We start from the raw sequence: 12227 nt of genomic DNA, 5'->3' as shown, positions 1-12227 counted from the left end.
TTAGGTGCCTGCAAAAAGTTAGCTTAATGTTCAAGAGGTACAGGTGATGAGTTAATTCTTCCCATAAGATTCCACTTAGCACGATTTACTGTATAGCTACCACTTGAAATTTAACATGAATATTCATCAGGGGAGTGGTTACATGATTTTCTGGTACTTGACAAATGATTGTTTTACCAAAGTGAAAAACTGGGGAGAATTAAAAGAACAAAGTTATCTTTCTCTTGGTCTTTTTTGACATCGGTCCCAAGGAACAATTTCTTTGCTGGTGAGAAAGAACCAATAGGTTTTGTTCGGGCTTTCTGACAAAACAACGTTATTTTGTTCCTATTTGCGCCTCACTTTTCTGTAGGGAAGCAAAAGAAAACAACACTCTTTTAGGGGTTCAAAGTCTAAGGTATGATATAGTGTGTAAGAAATAAGTAACATCAGTCATATTTTAACAAAGATGATGCATCCGATCAACCTTGGAGATGTCCAGGAACATGGGACTTGCTTGATCTCTATCTGAAAGAATTGTCAGAGGCTATTTCCCTCCTGGGACAGCCCCACTAGCTAGTCACTGCTTTGGTGCACAAGGATTCCTCACCAGTGGGTGCTTCAAAAAACACCCCTCGAGAAGTATTTTTACTTCTGGGTGTGGTTTCTGTCTTCAAGTTCAAGTTCAAAACACTATACTTACTTGGGTTGAAGGGCATCATTTCTTTAAGTGACCCGAGGGCTTGCTTCAGCTTTTGCAAATAAACATCTAAGACTGATCCTAAAAGAGAATGGTTCTCTGATGCTAGAAATCCCCACTCTATGTCTTTGTTGGCTGTCTTAAAACATCGTTTCTGATGGAGAGAACTTTCTGACCATGAAGTCTCGTTTGCCCAGATGCAGGAGCAGGTAAGTAAGAGACTAGTTGTATCTGCTCTCCCTCCCTTGCCTTCTCAAAGCACACACAGACATCGGGCTAAAGTCCTGCCCTTTGCTTCAAGGTCTAATTCTGATGTGCATCAGTGCTTGAAGCCTTCCCTGAAAACCCAGCTCTGAACACCCTTACCCACCATCCCTTCTGGGGCACCTGACTCCAAAGCCTTTTTAGGTAGATCCCATGCCAAGTGCATAGCCCCCCACCCAGGGCTCCATCAGCAAAGTCTCCGAGAGCAGCAAATATCAATTACACATCACTGTTTCCCTAACGGACTTCAGCACACCTTGGCACACAGCAGTCCTTTAATAAGTATCATTTATTTAGTGAATTCCAATCTTAAAGAGAACACAAAGCCTTTTAACCTCAGCATTACTTGGCTGGAAAGCAGCCTCACCAGGTCGTGGACGTGTCCTTTCCCCAACAGAGCACGAATATTGTAGAAGATGCACGAGCGTTTATTTTTGCTTCCACAACGTCTGGGTGTCCTGTGTATCTCCCTCTCTCTCCTCCCCGAGATGCAGAGATGCCGGGAGCGGGGAGGCTGAGGGCTGGGGGAAAATGAAGCCAAGGGGAAGGGGTGTGCCTGGAACGTGCTGGACTTTGCCAAGGCCTCAGGAAGCACCTCTGACATCAACTCTCAGAAGCAGTCGCTCCTGCGAAGGGCCTGCCGAAGGGGCAACGGCCAGGAACTAGTGAGACCACCACTAAGATGTGGTTAAAGGAAGTCTGAGAAGTGCAAAGAAAAGGGTAAGGCTGAAAACGCCGGGAGACCCGAGGCCACACAAGACGGCCCCGAGTACTTGCACAGAATGGCTCAGTCAGAGCCTTTACAACATGCACTCCCATCCCCAGGACCGTCCACAGCAAGGACTAAAAGCATCGAGAGGCGCTCCTCATTATTCTCACAGCAAAATCTCCCCTTCTCCCCTGATTCCCCCTATCTACTTCAGGGTTTGGGATTTTTTTTTCTTTTTTATGATAGTGCTAGAGAATTTGGTGTCACAGATGGCAAATCTAAAAGGTACAAATTGACAGGCACGCGGGAAATTCCCAAATCACTCTTATCAGAGCGCGTGTATGTAATTCTCTCACTCTGGGGATTAGAAATTCAGCTGCCGTTTTTCAAAGCTTAGGAAGACAGCATAATGCTGTCTAAATAGGCACACAGGTGTTTGTTTTGGCCCTCCTGTTTCTTCCGAGGAAAAACGTAACTCTTGCACTCAGAAGTTCTTTGGCAAAAGGGGTCAAGAAACACACAAAAATCCAAGAAGCCTTTGTTGTTGTCATCCTCAAAAGCCATGTAGGATGATGCCACCCTAAGAAAGCCTTTGTGAATTCCCTCTCTCACACCGTGGAGCCGTTGGATGGACCTAACTGGTATGGACATACTATTTCCTTGACCCAATTTGTGCACCATCCAGAAGTGAAGGAAATGTAAATGATGCTATTCAGTAAATGGCGAGTTTCTTTTTAGGTAGATCCTGTCCTTCAAGCCTGGCTCCCGCTTTGGGAACAAGCATCGAAGGTAATGAAACGGTGTGACGGTAAGAGACAACACCACCATTCACAGAAAGCCAGGTCAGGCAGCTCAAAAACAACTGATGAAGCGAACCACTCAAATGGAAAATGAGAGGAAATACACAAGGTGCAGCACCATACAGGATTTTCTTTTTAAGTATCAGAAAATCCCCAAACTCTATTGATAGTTCTATAAAACATTTTTTAAAACAAATTGTTTCCTTTCCCACATTTACTTATACCCATCACAGACATTTAGTGTCTATTTCTAAGGAAAAGAAAATAGATGATCTCTCCAGGCCACCCCCCTACATGATGAAACGACTATCAGATTCAAGCAAGTCTCATGAGAACCGTGTTTATATTCCCTTTTCTAAGGGGTAACTAACACTTTCCTTAGACATTCAGTCAACTATTTACTGAGTACCCACTCAGTACTCAGCCACAGGTGTTGCGGATCCATCTGATAATAATGATGATGATGATAATAATAATAATAATATCCCTGCTTTCATGGGGCATACAGTCTGGTTGAGGAAATGGACAATTAACAAGTAAATATGTAATACATAGGTGATTCAAAGGAAAATGAAGTAGGCTAGCGAGCACAGAGGGACGAGGTGGGTGCTACACAGGTCAGGAGAGGCTGTTCTGAAAGGTAACTCGAGAAGCAGAAAAGCTTAGGAAAGAAATAGAGATCATCACTGCCTCCTTGCATGTACGCAAAGCAATATTTGAGTGGAGGGGGACAGTTTTTAAAAACTTAGTTTCAAAAGTGGCTCGTATTTAATTTTCAAAAAAAACCAATGACTTGTGGTTTAAATGACGAAATTTAAATTTAAATGACTACATTTAATTTAAACGACTGATTTAAATGACTAAAACTGTACTCTTAGAAGGCACTCAAATGAACACCTTTGAGTTGTCCTACGGTATCTGGGAGGGTCCTGTGGAAAGGATGTCATGATGATGACAAACTCACACTCTATCTATCTATCTATCTATCTATCTATCTATCTATCTATCGTGGGTTTTTTGCCATAAGATTATGTTCAACATTTTATAAAGCAGTTATATGCACCTGGGTGGTATAGTTGGTTAGGCACCTGACTCTCGATCTCCGCTCAGGTCATGATCTCACAGTTCGTGAGTTTGAGCACTGATGGAGCAGAGCCCGCTTGGGATTCTGTCTCTCCCTCTCTGCCCCTCCCAGTTGTGCTCTCTCTCTCTCTCTCTCTCTCTCTCTCTCAAAATGAAGAAATAAACTTAAAAAAAAAAAAAAGCGGTTGTAAATTGGAAGTCGTGCCAAATCATTGACTTTTAGAAGCCAAACGGGGTAAAAGCAAGGTCCAGCCTGCCTCCTCCAAGCTGATACATTATGCAACGTGACATGTAGGGCAGGAAGAACCACCAGAGGCCACTTAACTCAACTTTCTCATGTTACTCCTCCTAAATCAGGCCCCTGGGGCTCTAGGGGTTCCAAAGTTCCAAGGTTGACTGCAACATCATGCAGAAAACCCGGATCTCCTGACCCGTAGGTAAGTCTTCCTTACCATCCCCTTCTTGTACAAAGATACCACAGTCCGAGACACTTCCAGGAGCGACGTTCATCTGCCAGAAACACGGTGGCAGATTTGAGAGGCGGTTAGTGGCAACAGGCCGAGGGGTCCTGCAGAGGCGATATGTTTGTGGTGCAATCTGCAAGGAATTCTGAGGACAGAAGCCGCTCATTCCAATAGCTGCTATGACAGTTCCTCCGATGTTTCTCTACATTCCGACACCATCTATGTGCGAGCACACGTTCTTTGGAAATCTCCTGTCTTCCCTACGGCATAGGCTTTCGGACACCAAGGACCCCAAAGTATGAACTCAATGTAAAAAAGCGCTAGGATCCTAAAAGATTACTAATGGCCAAGATGACTCATTTCACAACTTGCTGAGAAAACTGAGACCCTGCCCCCCGGCCACTCCCTACAAGGCAAATGCAGTCTGGAAGAGGAAGTCCTAAGCTCTCAAGGAGTTCACTAGAATTTAGTACTTTCTTCCTTTCTCACAACACACTCCCTTCACAGAAGGATTTTAAAATTACTTTAGTTGGCCATGTGGCATCTTCAATTTTACACTTCAGAACTTCTTTGAAAACCTCATTTAATGTTTGGGGTTTGACAGGGTATCACATGAGCATTTCAAAGCAACGGTTTAAAAAAAAAAACCCACCAGATTTGAAACAAAAGCTATTTTGATTTTAGTATCTGCATTATTCATTTAAATGTAACCTGAAACCTAGAGCGTTTTTTCCATAAGACACTTGTTACCTGAGATGAAAACGCTTTCTACAATATCACCAGAGATAAAGAAGTCACCAAAAGTGTATTCTCAAGGCCACCTGATTGGGAAGATCATTTCTAGTAAAATACACTACTACTCTAGGATCCAAATTATTCCTTAATAGTGACAGAAAGTTAAAAAAATTTTTTTAATGTTTATTTTTGAGAGAGAGAGAGAAAGAGAGAGACAGAGCGAGAGTGGGGGGGGGGGCGGTCAGAGAGAGAGGGAGACATAGAATCCGAAACAGGCTCCAGGCTCTGAGCTGTCAGCACAGAGCCCGACGCGGGGCTTGAACTCATGAACCGCGAGATCATGACCTGAGCCGAAGTCGGATGCTCAACCGACTGAGCCACCCAGGTACCCCAACAGTGACAGAAATTTTTACAATAAGAGAGATTTTTTAGTAAGTATTCAAGTGCCTTACACAACACTGTGCCCCTTACAGGGACCCCAAACGAAGATGTCAACCTATCGATTAACAGGTTAATTGTTGTTGCATATAGATGTACAAAATAAAAGAGTAACATATAGACTTAACAAAATAACACTTCATGGGGGGTAGTGACTTGCCAAAGGTTTCAGACTTTCTTGACCTGAACCATAGGACCAGGAATCGAGTTCGGGTCTGTTGATTCTGGGAGCTATATATTTTCACCAGCATGATCACATGCACGACATGCTAACACACTAAAACTCCAGTGTTTTCCACCAGTGACATGTGGCACTGGGAGATTTTAAATTTAATAAGCTTATTTTAATAGGACAATTTAACTCTGAGGAAATACGGATAAAGCAGCATATTTTAATACAAATTTTCAGAAAACCATGAAATAAAAAAAATGCAGTGGAAATTTTATTTTTCAGTGTCAATGCTTTCCCTCCCTGATATACACACTCCTCCTGCTGCAGTATCTTACTCTTTCAAAATCATTTGTGCAACTGGAAAAATAGAGGTGAAAAAAATGCCTGGAAAACTTCCTGACTGAATTATTAAGAAGCTAAAAAGAGGGGCGCCTGGGTGGCTCAGTCAGTTAAGCATCCAGCTTTGGCTTGGGTCATGATCTCACGGTTTATGAGTTCGAGCCCCACATGGGGCTCTGGGCTGACAGCTTGGAGCCTGGAGCCTGCTTCGGATTCTGGGTCTCCTTCTCTCTGCCCCTCCCTCACTCATGCTCTGTCTCCCTCTCTCTCTTTCTCAAAAACTAAACATTAAAAAAATTTTTTTGAATAAGCTAAAAACTTATTATATAAAATTACATATGTATACATACATACAAATATATGTATTTATGTATATTTAATATATACACAAATACATGATATATATTAAATATGTATGTATATAAATATGCATGTATGTATTTTACACACACACACACACACACACACACACACACACACACACACACACACAGAGTCCTGGTCAAAGCTGGTTCTTAGTTTTCTAAAACTTGAAGACAATACATTGACAGCCAATCCTGGGTTTCCTGCAGCTGTATTCTTTCCCCCATTAAAACTTTGTCAACTTCTTTCTTTTCTTTTTTGGACACAATTTAGCAATGAGGTAAAATCTCCAGAAAGCAACACAGCTGGTCCAATTCCTGAGTTTTGTGGCGGATAAGCTCCTTGATATCCATAGTGTGCTATCTCTTCAACTCCTCGATACTAAAGTTCCTTGTGAAAAGCAACCCGCAGCTGATACTTTACTAACCTCCAAATCCTGCCCCTGCACCTTAATACCAACCAATAAATCAGCCCGTTTTGAATAAGAGAAGCACCCAAAAACCACCGACTGTATTTGCATACCTCAGATTTTTGAAAGCCAGGAAAAAAAAAATTCATTCCAGAAAAAAACTTCACATAAATAAACATAATTGCTGGGTGGAAATCCCGGTTGCTGATCCTTAGCCCAGAGGATTTGACTCCCTACCCACCAACCTAAAAGAATTGTAATAGCCCAGTTGAAAGAGTTTGCTCTGAACCTGACACTGCGTAAGTGTACCAGGAGAAAGGGCGTTCCAACAGCGAAAGGAATCACTATATTCGTCTCTTGTACACCAGACGTAGATAATGAGCAGTGCCCCACAGAAGCCGAGAGAAAGACAGGCTCACGGCAAAGAAAGACAGAACCACTCCTCTAAAAAAAGAAATTAATTGGATGATCACTTAGAACTCATGCTAATACCCCTTCATCGCCCTGGCTCAGTGACATCCAATGATTCACAAAACCTTCCAAGGCAAGCCACCGCAGCGCTCTGGTTAACTTACAACATTCACTGTGCGCTGTTCACAGGTAGCCCTGGCTTATCCTTCACCATGGAGACTTCCCACAAGACGCTGGAGTGCTCCCGGCTCAGGCGTGTTCTTTCTTCCTTCCAGAGGAGTGAGAAATACCTAGCACGGGAGTAGCAGAAAAGAAGAAAAAGAAAAAGGTAAATGCATCATCCAATCACTCCTTATCTCAACAAAAGAAGTCTCGCGATCAGATCAATTAGACTGACAGCTCACCAGAGACCATTTTCCAGTACCCTTGCCTTCAAAGAGAAATTTAGTATCTTTGCTCCTGACCCAGGAGACACGGCGTGGTCTGGCCAGCCTTCTCCCCGCAGGTCGCTCGCGACCCTCCCTGCCCTGTCCCTACCCGCAACCCCCGCCCACCCCCCCACCACTGCCACCCATAAAGTTGAAGACAATTCTGGGAGACTTCTGATGCAATCCCAGCTGAGATGCAAATTTGCAACACAGCCTCAAAACATGCCAGTCGATTTCACTCTCTGCAAAAGGGAGGGAGCTAGGACCATCACCTTCTGCCGTTTTCATACCTCACTGGGTTGTTGCAAAGATCAGTAGGATCACTCTTGCAAAGTACTCACAGTTCCCGGGAAGAAAGGCACTATGTAAACGCCAAGTATTATTAGTGGTCATAAGCCTGTTACTGAGCTCGGAGCCAGGATTTAAAAGCCAGTTTTGGCCAGGCACCAACAGTCAACTATCCCTGGGGCACCGAAACGTGCAAAAGTCTGCACGGGCCGCTGTGCTACAACTCCCCTTCCATTGAGGGGTCCAGGGAGGCCCAAGGACCGGAAGCAGAGCTGTCGGGAGGCTCAGAGAGAGAGAGAAAGTGCAGGCTGGATCAGAGCCGGAAGCAAAGGGAAGGGGGGAGTGGAAGGTGGGTGACTGAGGCATGTGCAGGCGCATCGTTATTTGGTCCCCGCCACACGGCTCCCTCCGATTGCTGGTTTACAGGGTTTAGTGAGCTGGAGGTTTGCAGGGCTGTGAAATTTTCCACTTGGCTGTCTGCCATTCCCGCCCACCGAGGATAACACTTCCACACATACACAGAAGAGGCACGCTGAGGCCCTGCTGGAGAAGGACTGGAGAATTTTTGTTTGTTTGTTGCTTTTAAAGAAAAGACCTATTCATATCCTGATCCTTAATGTTTTCCACACCTGGACTTCTTGATTTTTTCCCCTCCTTTAGGACAGAGCCAGGAACAGCTTTCGCCGGGCCAATAGTATCACATTATTTTGACTTGCGTATTCTCGAGGAGCGTGCTTGAGGTACAGGGACTTACATGAGTGGTCTCGGGGACGACAAGACACGTAGGACCGAAGCGCTACGCCAGACCCCTGTCTGCTTCCCAATCATCCACAGGCGGCTGCCACGTTTCCCTCTTAGAGCCAGAAGGGCGCCCCGAGCGAGGGCGGGACCCAGTCCTGGCACTGTGGGGGTAACGCTATTTTTGAGGGCAACGTGTGGTCCTCATCTCAGAAAGAGGCCAAAATGAATGACAGCGAATCAGATTGAGAATCCGTAAAACACTGACAAGTATACCTCAGATGAACTTAAAAAAAAAAAAAACTGTCCCCCAAAAAGTTAGGACAGAAGGGAGAAAGGAGGTGTCTGCTATTATAATTAACCTGGGCTTTCATAGTGACTGCAGTTTACCAAGCGTTTTCTTCTTCTTCTTTTTCTTTTTTTTTTTAATTGAGTTATAAGCGATGCACCATATTATATTAGTTTCAGGTATACAGCGTGCTTTCTTATTCATTCATTCACCGGACAAGTTTTTCCTTGGTGCTTACTCTACTCACCGACTTCTACGTTCATAATGGTGAACAAAATAGACCGGGACCGTGCCTTTAAGGAGCTCACTGCCTCAAGAGGGACACACGTGACAGAATGAGTGCACTCCACTTTTAGTTTATGTGTCGAATCTGAGGATCGGATAGGCATGGAAAAGAAGGCATCAAGGAAAAAAGAAACACTGTGATTTGCCATCATAATGGGAGTCCCTCACTTAGGAGGGGCTTAGGAAGGCTTCTCTTACAACACTAACAGAGGTGAGCAGAAGTTTGCCAGGTATAGAAAACAGCCTCTGGGTTGTGTGATCCGACTGGAGCTGCACGACTAATTTCTGGTATTTTATCTTTTTTTTGTTTTTTCCTGGCATTTCAACTGGGTCTCCTTTATCAACAAATGAGCAAGAGAACTGCTCTCGATACCTTGAAATAAGAGCCGTGCCTTCTTTCCGACTGCCAGGCTGTCGGAACAACAAACACTAGTAATTTCTGCTGGAGGAGCACAGTTCAGTGCAGGTAGGAAACTTGATGTGACAGGAAAGGAACGGCTGGTTTCCTAATGCATCGCACGTCACCCCGTCATCACAGCGAAATAAAAGGAAGCTCTCTGTTAGCACCTGCGTGCCACAGCTGGAGTTAAGAAAGCCCTCCCCCCGAAACAGCTAAAAACGGATCACGTTCCGTGTAAACTTCTGGACAAATTCTCCTAGTGACTTGGAGGAGGTTCCAAACTTGCTGGCTTCTGCTTCCCTATCAAGTGGTTTCTACTAGCTCTCTCTTGGACTCAAACAGCATTTATGCCCACCTTCAAGAGTGCCCTGTGAGGCTTTTCATTTGGTTCTCGGTTTAGTTATCTGTTTATTTACCCAGGTAAGCTCCACGATGCAAAGCAGTAAAAAGCAGCGGAAATGTTGTGTTCATCTGAAGTGTTTTCTTGTTCCCTATCAACTCCAGTCTGGTACAAGTCACTCCTTCCACTAAGGAAAATCAGTTAATTCGCTTTCTTCATCCTGCAAAACTAAGGTATCCTCAGACAGGTTCATTCACGTTCTCCCCATGAATGAAGTAAGTTCGAAAGTGTTTGAAACAAATAGGCCAAACTTCTACTCAAGTCTCGTCCCATTTAAGGCATCCAGGACAAAATGCAATGCCTCCTACAAGTTTCTCATATAACCAACAACTTTAATAATCCTTCAAGTTCAAAGTCTCGAAATAGAAACCCTCACTTTGACTTAGCAGTTTTGACAAACTTTAGCAAACTGGGAAAGAAAAGAGAGACAGCAGGAAAGAGGCCTTCTTGAAACTGAGTGTCCAATACTCCGCCATCAGACTTGGGAAATTATGCGAGGCTGACAGTTTCATCGTCTGTCCAGAGAAGAAAATGACTCATTGCCAATGTCTCCTTCCCCTGACTGCCCACACCACTTACAGTCTCTTCCACATTATTTTGACTCAAGGTCCTTTTCAATTCAGCACTCCATTAGACTGTCTTTCTATACTCCGCTGGCTTGACTTAAGTCTTGAAGACTTAAAAAGTTTATAAACTCCTTGATGAAAGAAACCTTGGCTTTCTTTTGCAGCCTCCTAACAGTATCTAGTAGGAGAGCCTGAATTTAAAAGAAATGATCCATATCCAAAACCTGTTCTACGACTTAACCCTTACTCCAAAGGAATCGCCACTCCATAGCTATAATTTAAGCCTTTCTCACCGGTCTCCGTCCTCCACGGACCCACAAGTGCCTACGCGATCATCCTACCATCCACATGAAAGCCCTCCGTGAACTACAGAACAATTAATTAAGCTGTAACTTCACCTTCTCTCTGTTGTTCTTCCACTCCATTACATTTTGACTCATTAGTGGCTTTTGAACAGTTGCCATATATAGCTTTGCTTCTCATAGCTTCCCAAAGCCACCGTCAAGGAAACCCCAGTGGATTATGGAGGCGGGGGGGGTGGAGGCATGGATGGTCTGAAGCAGTGGCTCTCGAACTTCAACCACCATCAGAAACACCAGGAGGTCAAAGATGCCCGCGACTGCCCGCCCCCCACCCCCCCCCCGCCAATTTCTGACTCATTAGACCCAGAGTGGGGCCAGATAATGTGCATTCCCAACAAGTTCCCAAGTGATGATGGTGTTGCTGGGCCATGGACCACACTTGGAAGACCACTGCTCTAAAGGTAAGCCTTTTGGTCAATGACATGGGCAGACAGAGGCGAAGAATCTTTTGGGTGCATTTAATCACTGTAAGATGGCCATATTGGAAAGAATCATACCTGTCTATTCTAGAGAGACGGCAATCGGCCCCAAAACCAAAAAGGCCCACGTACCTCATAATCTGGGGAACATTTTTGTTTGGTTTTGTTCATTTTGTTTTGTTCAGTCTTGGACTGTTAGCCCGCTGTCTTCCCGCCGGCTCCAGGTTCTGTTAGAGCCAATTGTGTCATTCATGTCTCCACCGGACTCTTCCCTCTCTACCAGAAACTTCTTGGCCTAGACATACCCAGCCACTGCTATCCCTAGGAGACCTTCCAACAGCCTCCGCTATGTTCCCAAATAGCTGTTGTCTCTCTCCTGTTCACTGATGTCCAAGTGTGGTATAAATTCATGTCAGTATTTCACCAGGTACAGCTTAACCTGTCTCCTAAAAGCAGGGGCCTTTTCCTAACAGACTTTCTTCTAGTATTTGGTACAGCTCATCCATAGTTCTTGGGAGTTTTCTTTTACTTTTACTGAGCAGACTGGCAGTTTTGCCTGAACAGCATCTTTCTGGAACAATTCCCCCATTCTTTTGTCATCCGAACCAGGGTGACCTCGTGCCTTGGGTGCCGGAGGGGCACGTGACCCATTTCTGGAAGATCAGAACACGTATCCCTCTCACCATGATGGCTGATTTTAGGAATAGGCAATCAGAGCCAACCAGAGGCCTCTCCTCAGACTGGCTGGAATGTGAAAGTATGTACTCCCAAAAGCTTGTGAGGAAAGCCCTTTTGAGAACGAGGCTCTGTGATAGGGAACAAGGCTGAACGACACAAAGTGTGAGTCCTGACAACACTGAGGTCCCTTCACTCCAGCCATGCCAAAAGTTCGATTTACCCCCAGACATTTTCGTTTTGTTGTGGCCCCTAGATGGCCCTCTGCCCTAGTGGACACACACCTTCTCCCAGTTATTCGATCAAGCACTAACCCAGGTGCTGCCATTTTGCAGCTAAGATTAAGGTCTCAGATCAGTCGACCTTGAAAGAGAAAGACTATCCTTGGTGGGCATGACCTAATCAGGTGAGCCCTTCCAGGGGACAGGCTCTTCCAAGAATGAGATTCAAAATGAGAGGACATACGGGGAGAGGGGGCGGCACCCCATGGCAAGTTTCTGGAGATGGACAC

General features: G+C 44.7%; 1 protein-coding gene across 15 annotated transcripts in view; it reads right to left on the bottom strand.

Annotated features, from left to right (window-relative positions):
* Positions 1–12227, bottom strand: part of ATXN1 (ataxin 1) — a 416282-nt gene that overhangs the window by 149077 nt on the left and 254978 nt on the right. For 14 of the 15 annotated variants that reach the window (XM_086706199.1, XM_086706203.1, XM_086706202.1 and 11 more), the window contains one exon: positions 7031–7156. The gene's annotated coding sequence lies outside the window, so the exon portion shown is untranslated. Of the gene's footprint in view, positions 1–7030; positions 7157–8856; positions 10854–12227 lie in introns of those variants that run through there. The other variant, XM_086706212.1, reaches the window with a different exon arrangement.

Source organism: Puma concolor, chromosome B2 (assembly GCF_028749965.1).
Source record: "Puma concolor isolate L17-30 chromosome B2, mPumCon1.1.hap2, whole genome shotgun sequence".
Classification (NCBI taxonomy): Eukaryota; Metazoa; Chordata; class Mammalia; order Carnivora; family Felidae; genus Puma; species Puma concolor.
Note: the sequence above shows the minus strand (reverse complement) of the source record. Positions and strands in the feature narration are given on the sequence as shown.